The 19,965-nt window shown below is 43.0% G+C and overlaps 1 protein-coding gene and 1 non-coding gene across 2 annotated transcripts in view; both read left to right on the forward strand.

The window, feature by feature from the left end:
* Positions 1-19,965, forward strand: part of LOC126292035 (amyloid-beta-like protein) — a 1,795,419-nt gene that overhangs the window by 259,039 nt on the left and 1,516,415 nt on the right. The gene's annotated exons all lie outside the window — the stretch shown is intronic.
* On the forward strand, positions 12,899-12,973 carry Trnat-ugu (transfer RNA threonine (anticodon UGU)). Its single transcript has one exon. It is a non-coding gene; the product is annotated as a tRNA-Thr (tRNA).

Consider the following 19,965-nt stretch of genomic DNA (forward strand, 5'->3'; position numbering starts at 1 on the left):
AAAGGAAAAGAAGAATAATTTGTAATAATTTATTTCAGTACACAAAATAAAGCCCAGTCTGCGAAGTATGAGTATATTTTGAAAATGGGTACATAATTTTGTATAAATGTTGCATCTACCACTATTAAAAATCACTACTAAAACAAAAATTATCCTGCCTCCAGAAAGAAAAATTCAGGTCTGAAACGATTAATGGCTTGCTTGTGACATGCATACTTCGACGTACTAACCAACCTAAATACATACTTCTTTTAATAGCTATGGTTATTACTCCGCAAGTGAAGTAAATAGTGATTTAATTTGGTTCAACACGCTGTACCCAGTCATCACTAGACATACCATTTGCAGTGAGTGACAAACATTTTTTCCATTCAATATTTTGTGATGAATGTCAACTAGAAAAAATTAAAAAAGGTTTCAAATTGTGTGTAAAAATGGTTCAAATGGCTCTAAGCACTATGGGACTTAACATCTGAGGTCATCAGTCCCCTAGAACTTAGAACTACTTACAGCTAACGAACCTAAGGACGTCACACACATCCATGCCCGAGACAGGATTCGAACCTGCGACCGTAGCAGCAGCGCGGTTCCGGACTAAAGTGCCTTGAACCAATGGGCCGCAGCGGCCGGCAAATTATGTGTGAAGTTTGTTGCAAGTTTGTAAGTGGTCTGATTCTCAAACACCAGATGAATAAACTGAGCGGTATTTATGCTACTTCAGTTACAATGCCTCAAGACACACGGAAAGTTTCTAGATTTATATAATAGTTGTCTTTTGCGGTAAAGTTTTGATGTAACATTAGATTTCTTAGTGGGAACGCGATGACAACAATTTAAACTTTTAAATTCGACCAGTAATTATATGAATTATTATAAATCAATTTTTTGTTGCCCCTGAAAATGAGACGCTGCGTCGATTTAGCCGTTCATGGTATAGTTGTGTACAATGACCTCTTCAGTGAGGCAGAAATGACACCTCGTCTTGATGGTATCCTTGTGCCATACTCTTAGAGTGTTTCCCTTCACGTGGGCGCTGAGTTGAGAAACCAGAGGCGTTGTGCAATCTGTTGCTGAATCGCAGAGTACCATGCCTCTTCGATGGTGTAGTACATTTCCATTTCTGTTTTGATTGGTTGGAGAGTGTAGTGTGTGTAGCACTGCATGGTAAAGGTATGTAACTGGGAAGTAAATGCTGCCCAGTTTTCGCCATTTGCTCTGCACGTTCGTCGTCCCTAACACTACGAGGGGGTACTGAAAAATATGGCCTCGGAATGATTTACGTGAAAACTCGGAAAGTTTTTGAAATAAAACAAACGCTGTTAACATTCTGTACCTTTATTATCCATGTCCACTTATTTATTTACGAACGTAGTCGCCGCGCCAGGGTAGCCGCGTTGTCTCAGGCGCCTTGCCACGGTTCGCGTGGCTCCCCCCGGTGGAGGTTAGAGTCGTCTCTCGGGTATGGGTTTGTGTGTTGCCCTGAGCATAAGTTCATTTAAGTTAGATAAAGTAGTGTGTAAGCATAAGGACTGATGGCCTCGGCAGTTTGGTCCTATAGGAACTTAGCACTAGCACTACACACTACACGCATGCAGTTTGACAGTTCCCTCTTTCATATGATAGGCTATTGGCGTGTGACACAATGATGTTCTGCTTATAAACGATGAGAACGTGATAACAAACTTCTCCAAAATAAAAAAAAACCTGACGGAAATGGTGTCTACTCAGGTGATACCCGTTCTTCTGTGCATTCCAAGGGCTGCACGATGTGGCAGTGTTCCCAGCGTATCAGCTTCATACAAGTCTTTTCAAAACGCAGAAGAATTCTCTTAAATCTGGACGAGGGATAGTATGCCAAGTACGGAGTTTTTCTTCACTCTGTGCATCTTCAGATCGCCTCCAAATTTAATCACATATTGTTCCTACTGTACTATATACGCACAATAAGTGAAATATCGTTGTTTGCAGCTGTAATGGACATTTTCGATCATATTTGCATCCGGAGACATTGCGGACCAATCCATCGTGGACCTGACTTGTTTCCACGCTGTACAGAGACGGCTCCGATGTTTCGAATGACTATCCTGTTGATGTACCCAGTTTGCCTCGTTCGAAAGAAATACGAGGTGCGACAGTAAAGTAATGACACTGACGTAAAAAAAAATTGCTTGCCGTTTTAGTCAATTTTAGTGTCGATTCCTTCAAATTAGTTCCATTCTGATTGCACACACTTTTTCCAGCGCTTCTGCCATTGATGGTAATATTTCTGGAACTAATCTTCTGTAATATCCTCCAAGACCCTCGCAACAGCTTTTTGGACACCTTGTGTTGTTTGAAAATGGTGTCCCTTGACCTCCGTTTTGACTCTTGGAAATCGAAAAAACTCGCAGGGAGCGATATCTGGTGAATAAGGTGACTGTGGTAGTACTGAAATTTGTTTTGAGGTTAAAAATTGCTGTAGTGACAGAGCGGTATGGGTTGGCGCATTATCGTGAAGCTGAATCCAATTATGAGCAATGTTGGCACGGACAAGAAGAACTCTCTTATGAAGTCTTTCTAAAATTTTCATTGTAGTAATATTGGTTAACTGTTTGTCCAGAAGGCACCCACTCTTTACGAACAATTCCCTTGGAATCAAAGAAGCACACAAGCACGCATTTCAGTTTTGACTTTGACATGCGAGCTTCTTTTGGTCTAGGTGATAGCCTTCAGCATCATTGCGAACTTTGGCGTTTTGTCTCTGGATCGTACTGAAAACCAACTTTTATCACCAGAGATAACACGGCTCAACAGTTCTGGATTGATTTCCGTTTACTCTAATAGGTCGGCTGCCACATTTTTCCGTGTTTCTGGCTGTTCTGGTGTCTGGTTTTTCGAGACCATTTTTGCACAAATCTCTCTCATACCAAATTTTCAGTTATTATTAGACGGACCATTTCTCGATTGATGTTCAGATCTTCTGCAGTCATATTCACAGATAATCTTCTATCACACATCGTACAAGTACACGCACCCTAGCCAAGTTGACATCCATCCGTGAGGTTGATGGTCGCCCTCTGTTGTCTTGAACATTCGTTCTGCCTTCACTAAACATTTTATGCCAACGGAAAACTTGAGCTCTTGACATAACCTACTCCCCGAGAGCCTTCTGGAGCTTACCGTAAGTTGTCCTCGCGTTTCCACCCAATTTAACGCAAAAGGAAATGGCATACCGTTGCGCAATATTATCCGGTTTCATTTCCGCACAAACACGTGTTAACGTAATACAGCATATCTCATGACCAAGCAGTTGCATCGATGTGCCGCTTGGACTAGAAGCAGCTTATAGACCAAGGTCAAAGATATTGTGCCTACACAAGCCCGCAGGGTTGCCACATATTACAAAGAAAATAAGTCTCTTTACTTTATTGTCACACCTCGTAGCTTCTTAACAGACATCAGAAAGGATTTTTGATAAATACTTCACATATTTTCAGCGTTTACATTAGCTGTAGATAAGTGCAGATAGCCAAAACACTGTTTACCTATGCACTGTGCAAAACCGCACTGATTACAGATTCGAGGCTACTACCAGATACGTCGCTGTGTGCGTTACATTTAAGAAAATGGCGTACACTTTCTTGTAGAACTGATTGTATATTTATTACTGTAAGAAACGTGATGAGTGTACACGTAGCGAGATATTGCGTCCGTAAGGCAGGCGTTGTGGAGCTTTCGCCGCACGCTCTCGCCGCCGTCGTCAAATGAGCTATTGGCGCTGCAGCCAATCAGAGGCGGATGTGGTGACAGGGACGGCGCCCCGCGGCGAAGCGGCAGATTACACGTCACGCAGGCCCGCGGGGGGCAGATCGTGTGGCGAGAGCCCACTCAGATCCACCGTCGCCTGTGTAGCCGCATTGCCAACACTGCTCTGCAGTATTGTCACAGTCTCTCTCTTTCCAAATGTGTGCGTGTGTGTGTGCGTGCGTGTGTGTGTGTGTGTGTGTGTGTGTGTGTGTGTGAGTGTACGCAAGCGCATGTGTATACATACTCTGCAAGTCACTGAATAGTGTATGGGGGACGTTGGTTTGTACCAGTACCAGCGATTTTCTGTCCTATTCCTTGAGCTTACGAACTTAGTGAGAAATGACCAAAGCAGACGAAATGAATTAAAATTTGTGCTGCGGCCGGGACTCGAACCCGGCTCTTCTTCTTGCCACGCAGAAATGCGAACCATTACACTACCTCCAGGTTAAGAAGTGTGTAAGCTTAGGGACTGATGACCTTCGCAGTTAAGTCCCATAAGATTTCACACACATTTGAACATTACACTACCACAGTACGATGGTCAACATTGCTGCTCGAACTACCTAAGCTGAGTTCCCTCCCCAACACAAACTTCAATTCATTTTTCCCATATACTGGGTGACCAAAAAGTCAGTATAAATTTGATAACTGAATAAATCACAGAGTAATGTAGATAGAGAGGTAAATATCGACACACATGCTTGGAATGACATGGGATTTTATTAGAACCAAAAAAATACAAAAGTTAAAAAAATGTCCGACAGATGGCGCTTCATCTGATCAAAATAGCAATAATTAGCATAACAAAGTAAGACAAAGCAAAGATGATGTTCTTTACTGGAAATGTTCAATATGTCCACCATCATTCCTCAACAATAGCTGTAGTCGGGGAATAATGTCGTGAACAGCACTGTAAAGCATGTCGGGAGTTACGGTGAAGCATTGGCGTCGGATGTTGTCTTTCAGCATCCCTAGAGATGTCGCTCGATCACGATACACTTGCGACTTCAGGTAACCCCAAAGCCAATAATCACACGGACTGAGGTCTGGTGACCTGGAAGGTCAAGTATGACGAAAGTGGAGGCTGAGCATACGATCATCACAAGACGTCACGCGCAAGAGATCTTTCACGTGTCTGTCGGACATTTTGTGAACTTTGTTTTTCTTTTTGGTTCTAATAAAACCCCGTGTCATTCCAAGCATGTGTGTCAATTTTTACTTCTCTATCTACATTGTTCCGTGGTTTATTAAGTTTTCAAATTTATACAGACTTTTTGATCACCCGGTCACTACTGCCAGGGCTCCCCTATATTGGCGAGCACCCCAGCATTCGACGTAACGGGTCCTCCTTGTACCATTGCTGCATTCGGGAGGACGACGGTTCAATCCCGTCTCCAGCCATCCTGAGTGAGGTTTTCTGTGATTTCCTTAAATCGTTTCAGGCAAATGCCGGGATGGTTCCTTTGAAAGGGCACGGCCGATTTCCTTCCCAATCCGTCCCTAACCCGAGCTTGCGCTCCGTCTCTAATGACCTCGTTGTCGACGGGACGTTAAACACTAACCACCACCATGTACTATTAGTGATGTTATAGATCTCATAATTAAATGTTTCCCTGAGACATTTAAGTATCTTTTTTTTTTAATATCTACCACCCATTACGTCCAATGCCGTTCATTACGACGGTATAGTTCCTTACGCTACTAACAGATAGAGTTACTGGTTGCACTCGCAGAATATTGGCGCATGTTTCGAATTACCGCACACTGGAGTTTCAACTGAAATTAAGAAATACGAGAAGGTAAATCATGATGTGAATTTGCCTTGCGAATGTGAGTGTCTTACCGGGTGTAGATGTATGGAACCGGAATTTCGTTGCAATATTTACACGTCTGTGTTTTGAAACTTATAAACAATATTTTATTCAATATAATCTCCGTTGCTATTTATAAATTCTACCCTTCTCTCCAGCAGGCTATGAACACCACGCCAGAAAAAAAAAACCAGTTCTTTTGAAGCGAACCCGTCAGGAGCCATTTACCGTACATTTCCATACGAATTGAACCAGTTTTCATCGATAGCATGTCCCTGCGAATGGGTGAGAATCGGACTGAACCAAGTCTGGAGAATATGCCGCATGTCCTAGTACAGTGTTTCTAAACCTTTTTGAGTACGATATCCCTTTCCAAGTAAAAATATTCTGGCGACCCCCGGTACCATAATAAAAGTATGTCAGCGATTTCAAACACAATGTATTTACTTTCCATTGATACTATACTGATCGAGAAATCAAGTGCAATGTGAAAAGAGGTAGCAGTGCTCTGTGAGCAGAGATACAGGGTGATCAAAAAGTCAGTATGAATTTGAAAACTTAATAAACCACGGAATAATGTAGATAGAGAGGTAAACATTGACACACATGCTTGGACTGACATGGGGTTTTATTAGAACAAAAAAAAAAAAAAAACAAAGTTCACAAAATGTCCGGCAGATGGCGCTGGACAGCAAAACTGCTACTGTGATGGGTGAGAGGTACGCCGATATGTTACAGAATCGCATCATCCCCAGCCTGGCTGATAAACACCTACTGGAACGTACGATGTTCATGCAGGATGGCGCTCCACCCCATATTGCTAGACGCGTGAAAGATCACTTGCGCGCGTCTTTTTGTGATGATTGTGTGGTCAGCCGCCACTTTAGTCATGCTTGGCCTACCAGGTCCCCAGACCTCAGTCCGTGCGATTATTGGCTTTGGGATTACCTGAAGTCGCAAGTGCATCGTTATCGACCGACATCTCTAGGGATGCTGAAAGACAACATCCAGCGCCAATGCCTCACCGTAACTCCAGACATGCTTCACAGTGCTGTTCACAACATTATTCCTCGACTACAGCTATTGTTAAGGAATGACGGTGAACATATTGAACATTTCCAGTAAATAACATCATCTTTACTTTGTCTTACTTTGTTATGCTAATTATTGCTATTTTGGTTCTAATAAAACCTCATGTCATTCCAAGCATGTGTGTCAATTTTTACCTCTCTATCTACATTATTCCGGGATTTATTCAGTTTTCAAATTTATACTGACTTTTTGATCACCCGGTATAATTATATTCTGTGCCGCGGTAGGGGCGCCGGGGTGAGAAGGTGTCAGCGGGGACATAGTCGAGCATTTTCGGTCACTACAAGCAGTTTTCACAGTACGCCAGCAAGTATGGACGTAATTATCGTCTTCGCACTTCGCTCTGAGCGAGCATAAAATGGAGACTTTTCTTCTGCTTTCTCCTGCGACCGCGACCCTCTGAGGAAGGCTTTTGCGACCGCCCAGGGGGTCGCAACCACTGGTTGAAAAACACTGTCCTAGTACTTCCAAATTGAAGGCCTCGGTCGTTTCCCTGACCCGTTTTCCTGTGTGTGATGGGGCGTTGTCGTGAAGCAATATAACTTTGTGTTGCCTTTTCCCATATCCCGGTCGTTTTTCACGTAATGCTCGTTTTAAATCGTTCATTTGTAATTGGTAGCGGTCAGTGTTAACTGTTTCACCAGGTTTTTGCAGCTCATAATAGATGATACCCATCTGATCTTACCAAACACAGAGCATTGTCTTCTTTCCAAAGTGATTTTATTTTTATCTTGCAGTGGATGTCTATGGTTTGCCTGGATTCACCACGATTTACGACGCTTAGGATTCTCAAAATAGCCAGCGCTTCAGTCCGGAACCGCGCGACCGCTACAGTCGCAGGTTCGAGTCCTGCCTCGGGCATGGACGTGTATGGTGTCCTTAGGTTAGTTAGGTTTAAGTAGTTCTAAGTTCTAGGTGAGTGATGACCTCAGACGTTAAGTCCCATAGTGCTCAGAACCATTTGAACAATGTTTGATTCTGTGTTTCGATTTGCTTGCTGTCTTTCATTCAGTTCATGCGGAAGCCATTTTCCCACTTTCTACACCTTTCCCACAGCTTTCTGCATCACATTCAATTGTTCCGCGAGTTCCTATTGAGTTTAAGTATTATCTTCATCCAATGGGGCCTGCAACTCATTCTCTTCCAACTTCTTCGTTGGTTTCCCGCGCTCGTCGTTTGTCACGTCAGAATCACTAGTTTTGTAATTTTTGAACCACTCGAAGCACTGGGTTTTCCCAAGAGCACGTTCGCCGAAAGCTCCGGCAAATATTTAGTGCGATACTGCAGCAGTTTTCTTCAAATGATAACAGGAAACAAGCATGTCCGGAGTTATGGTGAGACACTGGCGTCGGATGTTGTCTTTCAGCATCCCTAGAGATGTCGGTCGATAACGATGCACTTGCGACTTCAGGTAACCCCAAAGCCAATAATCGCACGGACTGAGGTCTAGGGACCTGGAAGGCCAAGCATGACGAAAATATAGGCTGAGCACACGATCATCACCAAACGACGCGCGCATAAGATCTTTCACGCGTCTAGCAATATGGGGTGGAGCGCCATCCTGCATGAACATCGTACGTTCCAGCAGGCGTTTATCAGCCAGGTTGGGGATGATGCGATTCTGTAACATATCGACGTACCGTCACGGTAGCAGTTTTGCTGTCCAGCGCCATCTGTCGGACATTTTTTTAACTTTGTTTTTCTTTGGTTCTAATAAAACAATGTCATTCCAAGCATGTGTGTCAATTTTTACCTCTCTATCTACATTATTCCGTGGTTTATTAAGTTTTCAAATTTGTACTGACTGTTTGATCACCCTGTATATAGTAAAGCTCATGCAAATTGTCGGTAATCTGTATACCACGTCACGGTGTTTTACTTTTAGTGGCTAGCAGGGTACAGTTAATTGACAGTGCATTGCTTTTATTGTTAATACGGTACGCGCGGTGGAAGTAATGGACTGCTAGCCGGGCTGGCTGGAGTTCTGTGTGCATCGGAGCGGCGGAGAGCTGCCGCAGCGGTGTGTGGGTGTGTGGGGAGTGTTGTGTGGTGTGGTGTGCTGCACGCGGCCTCGGTTTGAAACCAGAGAGGGAAGAGAGGCGTTGTAAGGCGATATCTGGGCGCGTGTCTGGCGCCGACTGGCCCGTATCAGCCGGCGCTGTCTGCCACAGCAGGCCGCAGCTTCCCTGCTGTCTCCAGGCACCGCCTACATCCGCTCTAATACGGCCGCTACCTGAACGTAGCTTAGCGCGGAACTGTAGGCTTTGTTTCCTTATTCGCGTCAAAGCATCAGACTTCGGCATACAGCATAGATACTTTTACATACAGTATACAGTGCGTCCCATTTATCTTGACCACCCTAGATAACTGTTTTTTTCACACCCACAAGAGAAGTTGTTGGTTAACACGCAATGTAGTCATAAAAATGTTGTGAGCCAGAAATGTTTAATATTGATGGAGGAGTAACACTGTTTCGTATCTGCTATTTTGATCTTTTTTTTTAAAAAAAGAAAGTGAAATACAGTAACCTTTTTAACACCATATACGTACCAAAATTGTAAATAAATTATAAACATTCTGTATTTATAATTCGTGAAAAGGATTTGCCGTAAAATAGAATTACTATGACATTATACAATGTTTGACGCTGTGTGAAGGAAACATAAATAAAAGACGACTTGGTACGTTTGAAAATTGTATTCTGTAATTTCGGTTTATGTATCACGTAAGATATTTCCGTCTCCACTGCATCTGCATGGGACTTTTCTGGCCTCCACAGGTCGTTCTGTTATCAGTCACCCAGGTTCCGCAACACGCTGGAGTTGGTAGACTGCAGAGGTGTTACCGCTAGAATGTGTTTATATATCGTGGTATGGGTAAAGCTATTTAAAGTGACTGAATTGTGTTCAAATGTTTTCCAAACATGTGGATTCACGTTCGTGGTGGACTCAATTGTGAATTAGAAAGAAAATACATATAAACGTGTCTGGTTTAGGGTGGGTAACAGCGGGGAGTCAGGTTCTTCGAGCGAGCAGGTGATCAACATTCGAACACAGTTCAGTCACTTTACGTAACTTTACCCATACCACGATATACACACACATTCTAGCGGCACCACCTCTGCAGTAATATATATATATATATATATATATATATATATATATATATATATATATATATATATATATATATAGCTGCACTTATTTATTTACGTTGGTTTCGGATGTACATATAGATAAAGCACATATACAGACACATTCATATAAATTAATGTTTCAATTAAATTTCTGCACTGTACATATTTACCTAGTGCTTCGACTTTTTTTGAATGCTACTCTTCCGTCGACTCCAAATATTTTGAAGTCAATTTCTTTTTTTGTGACTACATACCATGAAAACCAACTACTCCACATAATGGGTTTGAAATTAAAATTGATATTTTCAAAACTCAAAAAGCAAGACGTATGAAAAAATTGGATTTACCCACTGAATTCAGCATGCCGACATATTTCATGAAACAAATTTTCAGCCTCCTGCGTCATTCTTACGACCGGGTTGAAATTTCACAGGTACCTCGGCATAAGCTGTTTGTGTAGCAATCAGCAATTAGGTTACAGCACACTGCATGCATCTAGCACATGGTCAGATTCATACCACATTACTTCCTAACGGGACGGAAGCGGGAGACTGGAATTGAAAAACGTGCTGTAATTTTAGTTCTGCAGCGGGAAGGCTATTGTAGTTGGACAATAGCAACAACAGCTGGCATAGCCCCACCTACAGTGGTGTAGAGCGGTTCAATCGAAATGGTGCCAATGCAAGTGTTTCGCGATTTGGAAGACCTCGAGTAACATCACACAGGGAAGATCAGTTCATATGTGTACAAAGTAAATGTCAGAGAACTTGCACTACACCTGAAATTGGCGAGGAAGTAAACAGCGCGTTACAAGCTCCAATCCATGTCTGAACATCGCAGCACCGTCTTCGGGAACGAGGTTTACAAGGTTGCACAGTGACCAGAAAATGATTATTACGCTAACAATATAAGGCGAAAAGATTTCAGGGGGCACAGGAACATGAAAACTGGAGCGTGCAGCAATGGCCCAAGGTGTTACTTACAGACGAATCTAAGTCTGAAGTAGTTGGGAGCCATCGACGGATGTGTTAGTTGATTTAGTGGAGACTGTATGAAGAATCAGTGTATGATGCCAACGGTCCAGCATGGTGGAGGGCTGGTCGTGATGGTGGGATATTGTGGGTCATTAACTAGACGAGCAGGGGGAATTAGGTGAACCTTAAAGAGAGGAAGATGCCAGAGGGTACTGATGAACAACGCAGTTCCATCTGAATTATAGGTCGTGGGTTTGTTCTGCATCAGAACAATGATCCCAATCAATTATACTTCTAAATTGTGCAGAGGGTATGCCAGTAAAAACTGACTTAAATCGAGTTGAGCTCTTATGAGATCAACTTGACAGAGGGTCATAAAACCAAGGTCATCTAATGTTGACGACCTATGGAATAATTTACACACGTGTTGTACTTCAGTATCGGCATAAACACTGCAAAATATTATCTTCAGAATTTGAAAAGTTTGTGGATCTTTTCTGAGGTCAAAGGGTAAATAATTTGAAGTGTCACAGATCTGAATACATTATACTTAATTATAGAGAGAGAAAATATTTATTTTGTTGCTCTACTTAGTTTGTACGATGTGTGTATACACTGAAACGAAATATGTTTTTGTCATAGGTGAACAAAAACGTTTCCTCGGTACTGTACATACATAACAACATTCTAAAGTAATAGTTGATTTAAAAAAAAAAAAGACAATGTTACATCTTATACATCATAATTTACGTTGGTGGACATTAAAAGCATTAAAAAGGGATAGAGACAAAGATGACAATCTAAATATCTTTTGTCGAGTATTCGACAGTTGTCACGGTTTCAAAAATTTTGGACATGGGGTCATCAATGGTACATCTTCAGGACATACTCTACACTGGTATAAGTGCTCAGTAGTTCGTTGGACTCCACAGTCACAAAGGGTTGTCGATGCGGGGTGACCCTATTTCTGCATGTTGTATTTTGATCTTCCGACGCCAGTTCTGAGCCTGGCCTCCTTCAATGAAACCAGCAGCTAGATTTTTTCAATGGTGTCATCCAGTGGTGTTCACACCCCATCTCCCAGACATATAGAGTTGAACTCGTCTGTTAGACAGTGTTATCTGTTGTCCTCAAGAAACTTTTCGTGGACGTCAGTCGTGAAGAAGGGCAATGGTGACCACATCACGGGTCATGTTCGATTCCATGACAATGGTTTTGCCCAACGATCTTAATGTAATCCAGGACAGAAAGAAGACAGTATCGCTCATAATGTCATTTTCTTTTTTAAAAACCGCACTGCCAGTGTAGATTTCAAGTGACAGCGCTGCTATCTTCAGTGAATTATAAGTAGTGACGTAGAAAACATAATTATAACAACACATACTCCAATCTAACTCAGGCATGTACAAGCATTTGTCCAGCTAGAAAAATAGCGTAAAATTTGTTCGATGAACCCTCAGACAGGCACTTAGTAGTGATATATGAAGGCAGTATCTATTCCCGAAAGAACCGTTACGGTTAATGACCATGCAGCTTTCGCTCGAATGAAATGATAATGAAATGGACACCCTAGCTGCAAAGAGGGGTTGATGTACTTAACAGGGGACATGTTGAAAATGTGTGACCCGACCGGGACTCGAATCGGAGATCTCCTGCTTACATGGCAGTCCCTCTACCCATCTGAGCCACCGAGGGCACAGAGGATAGTGCGACTACAGCGACTCATCCTTTGGACGCTCCCCGTGAGACTCACATTCCCAACATGTCCACACCACTACATTCGTAGGGTGTCCATTTAATTATCATTTCATTCTAGCGAAAGCTGCATGGTCGTTAACGGTAACTGTTCTTTCGGGAACAGATACTACCTTCATATATAGCTAAAATATGGCTTCCCGGCCATTGACCTTCTTGTGCGAATGCGCACTCTATGGCCCAAGTCTTACGGGACTTGGTACATTAATCTGGCACGAGTAATGAGTATGATGGGCAAACATCTATTAGGCACACTACGAATGTAGTGGTGTGGGCATGTTGGGATTGTGAGTCTCACAGAGAGCGTGCAACGGATGAGTCCCTGCAGTCGCACTATCCTCAGTGCCCTCGGTGGCTCAGATGGGTAGAGCGTCTGCCATGTAAGCAGGAGATCCCAGGTTCGAGTCCCGGTTGGGGCACACATTTTCAACATGTCCCCTGTTAAGTATATCAACGCCTCTTTGCAGCTAGGGTGTCCATTTAATTATCATTTCACTTAGTAGTGAGTTGCAGAGTAGATGTAGACATAAATGCACTCTCTCTACATCGAGACCATTGCAAATTCTTCCTGACACTTGCCATCATTGCGTCGGTTTTCAGTGAGGGCTTCCCGTCCAAGAGAGCACTGTGCGGCCGCAGTGGCCGAGTGGTTCTAGGCGCTTCAGTCCGGAACCGCGCTGCTGCTACGGCCGCAGGTTCGAATCCTGCCTGCGGCATGTGTGTGTGCTGTCCTTAGGTTAGTTAGGTTTAAGTAGTTCTAAGTATAGGGGACTGATGACCTTCGATGTCAAGTCCCATACTGCTTAGAGCCATTAGAGCCAGAACACTGTGCTTTTGATCTGACAAAAACATCTCTAGCACACACTGAATATCCTTGTACAGGCTGGTCACCTTCTGTACGAGTCGCGCAACAGGGAGTCCTGGAAAGCAACACGGAGCAAGGTGAACTGACTGTACCCCTCGCCCACCCCGGCGCCGCAGCCTTATCTCTACCGTGGTCGCAAACATCCTACCTACTCGCTCCACACGGCGTTTCGCGGGTCAACGATCCTGAACCGCCTCCTCCTCCTTAGAGGCTCACTTCACTTCTTCGCCTGTTTCGCCTCCGATTGAAAGAATAAACCTGAAAAGAAGTGGCGTGGACAGAGATGAAAGAAATTCAGACAAAGAACCGAAAGGGAAGATCCTGCGAGGAGCAGTTTTTTAGCTTAATAGCAATAACACGCCTCAGAATGCTAAACAACACACGCCCATAAATCAAGAATAAACTTTCAGTCAGCAGCGGCGTGTGCGCTGATGTGGAAGTCGCTCTAAGATTTAAAAAAATTCTGTGCTGGAACGGCGACTCGAACCCGGAACTTTTGCTTTTCTCGCGCAGATGCTCCAACGATTAAACTACCCAGGCACTACTCACATTACTGTAGAAGTATCGTTTATTGATTTCCTGAAAGCATTTCATTCGATAGACAGGCAAGCATAAGAATAGTGGAGGATATGGTGTTAAAATGAAATTAGTAAACAGAATTTGCGAAACTGTAGCAGAGGCTGAAAAATCTGCTTAAGATTTTGATTTAAATAAAGAGGGCCATCATGCTTAGTCGTGAATGTACTACCGGCAGGATTGTTTGCTGTGAAATTCTAACAAAAACGATATCTAAAGTGAAATTTTTGGGAGTAATATCAAAGTCACTTCAAATAATAACTGGTGTAAGCTAAGCAAATAGTCCATCTTATCTGTTTAACAGTGTTTCTGTGTTTTATAAAAAAAATTACATCGATATACCATTTGGAACTAAAAAAATGTGCAACCAGTGATTGTAGGAAGGAAAGTGAATGGAATTAACGTAAACTGCTTAGTTTTTGCAGCCGATTTTGCAATACTTAAAAAATGGGACAGAGGCAGTTACTCATATCTTCCGGTAACAATAACCACTACAACTGGTATCAAAATTTCAGCTGAAAAAAGAAATGATTGACAAATGTAAAAAAAAAATTACGTGAGAAAAAATTATTAAAACACAAGTTACTGTATTCGAACATTTTTTTTCGGAAACTGTGCAGCAGAATGAACTACAAAGACTCACGGTAGATGAAACGGTTAGTAAAATGGAGAGAACGTGTAGTTCGACTAAAAGCATTTATTTTAGAAATGCTAAACTAAAAATATTTACGACAGTGGTATTAACAGAACGTTTGTATCTGCATGTGGATGCTTAACAATGAATTATAAACTGTATGGAGCAGAGATAACGGAAAGACGGAATTTTACAGTACTGGCCACTAAAATTACTACACCACGAAGATGACGTGCAACAGACGCGAAATTTAACCGACAGGAAGAAGATGCTGTGATATGCAAATGATTAGCTTTTCAGAGCATTCACACAAGGTTGGTGCCGGTGGCGACACCTACAACGTACTGACATGAGGAAAGTTTCCAACCGATTTCTCATACACAAACAGCAGTTGACTGGCGTTGCCTGGTGAAACGTTGCTGTGATGCCTCGTGTAAGGAGGGCAAATGCATACCATCACGTTTGCGACTTTGATAAATGTCGGATTATGGCCTACCGCGATTACGGTTTATCGTATCGTGACATTGCTGCTCGCGTTGGTCTAAATCCAATGACTGTTTGCAGAATATGGATTCGGTGGATTCAGAAGGGTAATACGGAACTAAGTGCTGGATCCCAATGGCCTCGTATCACCAGCAGTCGAGACGACAGGCATCTTATCCGCATGACTGTAAACGATGGTGCAGCCACGTCTCGGTCCCTGAGTCAACAGATGGGGACGTTTGCAAGACAATATCCATCTGCACGAACAGTTCGACGTTTGCAGCAGCATGGAGTATCAGTCCGGAGACCATGGCTGCGGTTACCATTGGCGTTGCATCACAGACAGGAGTACCTGCGATGGTGTGCTCAACGACGAACCTGGGTGCACGAATGGCAAAACGTAATTTTCTCGGATGAATCCAGGTTCTGTTTACAGCATCATGATGGTCGCATCCGTGTTTCGTGGCATCGCGGTGAACGCACATTGGAAGCGTGTGTTCGTCATCGCCATACTGGCGTATCACCCGGCGTGATGGTATGGGGTGCCACTGGTTACACGTCTCGGTCACCTCTTGTTCGCATTGACGGATTGACGGCACTTCGAACAGTGGACGTTACATTTCAGATGTGTTACGATCCGTGGTTGTACCCTTCATTCGATCACTGCGAAACCCTACATTTCAGCAGGATAATGCACGACCGCATGTTGCAGGTCCTGTACGGGCCTTTCTGAATTCCGAAAATGTTCGACTGCTGCCGTGGCCAGCACGTTCTCCAGATCTCTGAAAACGATTCTTCAAATAGTTACTGTTTGTAATGAAATGATTTTACAAACGTTAAAATCGGACTTACTTTTTACGATAATCTTACAACTAGCATTGCGCAAAAAATAGTTCAAATGACTGTGAGCACTATGGAACTCAACTGCTGTAATCATCAGTTCCCTAGAACTTAGAACTACTTAAACCTAACTAACTTAAGGACATCACACACTTCCATGACCGAGGCAGGATTCGAACCTGCGACCGTAGCGGTCTAGAGTGTATCGCCTAGAACCGCAGTATTGCGCAAACATACCTTCAGTAGCCTTGAGTTTCTAAAAAAAAAATTGTTCCTCTTATGATAGTAGTTAGCTGATGTCTCTGTAAATCCGTTTATAATATCTTGTAAATCATAACTGGTGGCTGGCAGGCACACCGCTCCTCTCAACCTCTCGCTCCAAACCTGCTACCGATTTGCTTCACATCTCGCTTACTACAAACTTCCTACGAACGATAAAGTGCGGTCACACCCGCCAACAGTGCTTTCTGGTGCAGACAATCCCTGCTACCATTACAAAATGCATCAATGCGCGGTCTTCCCCCCACTTTTCTTAAAATGTATCCATACGCGGTATCTCCCACCCTTTTTAAAATTATATCAATGTGTGGTCTCTCCCGACAACAGTACTTTAGTGCAGACATTCCCTGCTACCACAATTATTTCCAAAATGACAAATATTAATTGTTGTTGTTGTTGCCGTGGTGTTCCGTCCTGAGAGTAGTTTGATGCAGCTCTCCATGCTACTCTATCCTGTGCAAGCTTCTTCATCTCCCAGTACCTACTACAACCTACATCCTTCTGAACCTGCTTAGTGTAGTCATCTCTTGGTCTCCATCTACGATTTTTACCCTCCACGCTGCCCTCCAATGCTAAATTTGTGATCCCTTGATGCCTCAGAACATGTCCTACCAACCGATCCGTTCTTCTTGTCAAGTTGTGCCACAAACTTCTCTTCTCCCCAGTCATATTCAATATTTCCTCATTAGTTATGTGATCTACCCGTCTAATCTTCAGCATTCTTATGTAACACCACATTTCGAAAGCTTCTATTCTCTTCTTGTCTAAACTATTTATCGTCCATGTTTCACTTCCATACATGGCTACACTCCATACAAATACTTCCAGAAACGACTTCCTTCTCTTCTTCAGAAACGCTTTCCTTGCCATTGATAGTCTACATATTATATCCTCTCTACTTCGACCATCATCAGTTATTTTGCTCCCCAAATAGCAAAACTCCTTTACTACTTTAAGTGTCTCATTTCCTAATGTAATTCCCGCAGCATAATCCGACTACATTCCATTGTCCTCGTTTTGCTTTTGTTGATGTTCGTCTTATACCCTCCTTTCAAGACACTGTCCATTCCATTCAACTGGTCTTCCAATATTAATTACTGCTTTTCCAATATTAATTATTCCTACTTAATCCTAGTAATAAAATATAAACATCTTTCATAAATTGTGGTTTGACAATAGAAATGTACGCGTCTTACAACCCCTTCTTGTTTTTTTTTACTCTTAGAAAATTTCATTTTAGCCCTTAAGGGGTAATTATCCTCATGTAAGGAAGGACTGTGCTGGGCGCACGCTTGCTGTCCAGAAAGAGGCGCACAGAATTCGCGACGCACGTGCGCCATTCGTTGCTTGTTCCCTTCGACCGAACGTGAGAGGGGGAGAAGTCCTTGCTGAGAATGGAGTGGAAATGAAAAAGCGAAGGTGCAGCAGTAGCAGCAGGAGTGGGGAGAGGAGCAAAAAGCAAAAAGGCAGAGCGCGGAATTACTTTGGCCGGGTTCCCGCGTGGCGGCTTACGTCTCACGCTGCCGCCGCCGACTTCGCAGGTCAGCAGCGCCAGATCCGCAGAAAATTAAAACCCGCGATGAATGGCTTCCAGTCGGCGGGGAGGTGCCACCGCGCGAATTGGCCCCGTCTCTCTCTCTCTCTCTCTCTCTCTCTCTCTCTCTCTCTGGATGTGTGGTGTTGAGTCGCAGACACGGACGTTCTTAATGAAAGCTACGTCTCGTACTGTAGAGGGCAGGCGCTCAGTAGCTGACTGGAACCCACAATACAGCTTGTCATCCTCATTTAAAGGAGTCCATGCTACAGTAATATAGAGGGGTCCAAAATAAGTATCCACTATTTAAAAGTCCATAACTGGACTTATCTTTGGTAGTGTAACAGTCTGTAGTTCCGGCAATCGCCACACAAGCGTATTTTGCGTTGTTTTGTTTTGTCAGATAACAATGGTCAGATAGTCAGTGTTTTGAAACTTCCTGGCAGATTAAAACGTGTGTGGCTATGTCTCCGCAATATACTTTATTTCAGAAGTGCTAGTTCTGTAAGGTTCGCAGGAGAGCTTCTGTGAAGTTAGGTAGGAGACGAGGTACTGGCAGAAGTGAAGCTGTGAGGACAGGGCGTGAGTCGTGCTCGGGTAGCTCAGTTGGTAGAGCACTTGCCCGCGAGAGGCAAAGGTCCCGAGTTCGAGTCTCGGTCGGGCACACAGTTTTAATCTGCCAGGAAGTTTCATATCAGCGCACACTCCGCTGCAGAGTGAAAATCTCATTCCAGTCAGTGTTTTGTTCTTAGTTGCACCTAGTTACTCGAGTAAACATGGCTGGCGCAAGGCTTACATTCGATTAAAGGAAGTCAGTTTTGAAGTGGTATTTTAAGCACGAAAACATTAGTGGGGTTCAACGGCAATGGCGGAATGAGTATCAAACGATTGTTACACGCAATGAACGAGGACGACCCAGATCGTGAATGGAGTACCGCGAGTGGTTTACAAACATGGTACGCAACGATGAAGAGTTTGCAGAGATGATTGTGTGGTCTGATGAGGCACAGTTCAAACTAAGTGGTTCAGTAAATCGTGTGTAAGCTTAGGGATTGATGACCTTTCCAGTTAAATCCCATAAGATTTCACACACATTTGAACATGTTGACACTCAGTAACAAAATATTTAATTCTTGGACATACTGAAATGACGATTATTAATATCTTTATCTGTACAAATGAAAATTTTTTGTCATAGGAAAGAATGATTATAAAAAATCCTCATCAGCTCATTTAAATTTACATTGTCATAGCTGATCAATGCACTGAGTTGGTGGAGAATAAATTTACTTTTTTAACCAATAAAAAAAACTCTCATGTACTCAATGTGAGGGTAGTTTAGTATCCTAGCTTTTGCTCTTCAATGGTCAAAGCATACACAGATTGGAGTGAGCAGAATCTACACTCAACATTTACTGTGGCCTAACGCGTGGTGGTACTTTACCAAGCAGCATGTGCAACAGCGTTGTCTCCATGCTGGATCTGAAACGCTAATTCCCTATTGTGCCTTGACTGAATCTACTGACGCGCAACTTTCCTGTGCTCCATAGAACGTTAATCTTTCCCTATTCGAAGTAATGGCTTTTGCACACTCGCTATGGGTTGGAACGACGTGCACAATTTCTTTACCCGCAAAAATTCCCGCTTGCCAATCACTGTCTCGTTAGAGGTGAATCCATTTTTATTTTTCTTGCTGGGTCGCAGCCTAGCCCTGTTAATGACGTGAAGTTACGTACCCCCGGTTCGGGCCTTATTTACGTTAAATGGAATAACGTATTGTTCTGGCCTGATCCCTTTTTGCGCTGAAGCTCGCCGTTCACTTGCTAAATTGGAGTCCTACGATATCATTAACCACCTGCTCGGTTCATCTTCAAAATGTGTTTCGCTTTAACTTGTTTGTTTCATGCCATTCTATATATTGCTAGATATTGTTTTGTTCGTTTTCAATACATGAGATTAACTGCAATTGCCTTTTGTTGATACAATTATTATTTGGCTGAGGATCTCTTACTGTATTGTCCTGTCATTATGGATCAAGCTCATGTAAGGTCCGTAAAATCCGGACGCCTTGCAAACTGAATAGTCTGTTGTTACTTAGTACCTTCGCTAAGATATAAAAATACCCGACAGAGTTTCGACCTCCGTTATCACACTCAATGTTGCATATGAGTGAAGCTGCTTAAAGTATTTTTGTTATTAA

This window comes from Schistocerca gregaria, chromosome 9 (assembly GCF_023897955.1).
Source record: "Schistocerca gregaria isolate iqSchGreg1 chromosome 9, iqSchGreg1.2, whole genome shotgun sequence".
Taxonomy (NCBI): Eukaryota; Metazoa; Arthropoda; class Insecta; order Orthoptera; family Acrididae; genus Schistocerca; species Schistocerca gregaria.